Below are 1,563 nucleotides of genomic sequence, written 5' to 3'. Positions count from 1 at the left end.
AAAAAAAAATCATGCATTAAAATAATCAAGGACAATAACACATTAACCAACACACAAACCAAAAAATAAAAGTAAAATTTAATGGTGTTAACGAATGTGTTGATCGATGACAGAAGCGGCAGGAGAATAGGGCAAGAGATTGAGAATGATATGCTGGCCTCAAAGGCCCCCTAGAGAACGTCTAATAAATGAGAGGAGTGAGAAAAGGAAAAATAAAGAGAAATTGTATAAAGCAGCAAAAGTTCTTTATCAATTATAATGCCATCGACCGCGGAAAGCGTGAAAGATAAAGTTGAAACTGGCGGGATTTGAACTCAGAACACAAAAAAAATATTGTTCCAATTACCGGCAGTCATTTCGACCGGGCTTCTAATGTTCCTGTCATTTGACAACACAAAACGGAATAATAATAAAATTATAATTTGCCTCATCATAGGACTACATAATCTGTTTGAAAATACGTACTGATTTCCTTTGGTTGAAGACAAAGCCAATGTTTTCACGGTTGAACAAATCTATTCTCACTATCTTATCATCGTATTTGTTTTATCAATTCCAGCAGGATGAGAAGTAAAACTGACCTTGATACTATATAAATCCATAAATGTGCAACAGTGAACTTGCGACATAAAAGTTTTGATTGTAATTCATGTTGTGGTACATCCTCACACCAATCCTGAACAAGAGCTGTGATCAAGGGCATTCAAGCTGTAACAACGTGTCTTTTTTCTTTCAGGCACAATCTACCTACTACTATGTTTTTAAGATGATAGAATGGTAGTTGAAAAAGATTTGGCTGTTATATCTGACAGCTTGAGCGACCATATATAACATAGGTAAAAAAGAAGAATCGGTTTTCTATATTAGGTAGACGGTCATTGTTTTTTTAAAAAGAGTGCAGAGTGGACAAAAGGCTCAACTGCAGCACATTACTGAGACTTATAATTTTATCTAATGACGGAAAGTAAAAACAACTCTAACAGGAAATAAATTCCGAGACATACATCACTAATCTTCAATATCTAACATTAGTAATGACTATATCAGGAATGACTATATCAGGAATGACTATATCAGGAATGATTGTATCAGGAATCAACTTAATACCAGTACTTATATCGTTATCATTATCATTATCATTACCATTATAATCATTAATATCATGTCAATCTTATCTCTTTTAACATGGTCTAAGATATTAACTGGAACATACTAGGTGCTCTCCATCAAGATGTTGGAAGTTCCAAGAAAACTGATTTCTTTAAAAACACAATGGTTCGATGGATTGGCAGAATCGTTAGAGCGTCGGACAAAATTCCTTGTCCCGACTCTTTACATTTCTACAAAGGTTAACTTTGCCCTTCATCTTTCCGGGGTTGATAAAATAAAGTACCAGTTAAGTACTAGAATCCATATAATCGGCTAACCCCTCTCCCACCAAAATTTATTATGGCTATGTGCCTACGTCAGAAACAGTTATTAAGTACGCAAGTGAATAGGATAATAACTTTCCAACAAGCTAAGTTCTGTCCTTTTTCGATTTCCCTCCAGGAAAACCACTTC

This window comes from Octopus bimaculoides, chromosome 2, assembly GCF_001194135.2.
Source record: "Octopus bimaculoides isolate UCB-OBI-ISO-001 chromosome 2, ASM119413v2, whole genome shotgun sequence".
Taxonomy (NCBI): Eukaryota; Metazoa; Mollusca; class Cephalopoda; order Octopoda; family Octopodidae; genus Octopus; species Octopus bimaculoides.
This window is presented reverse-complemented; position numbering follows the sequence as displayed.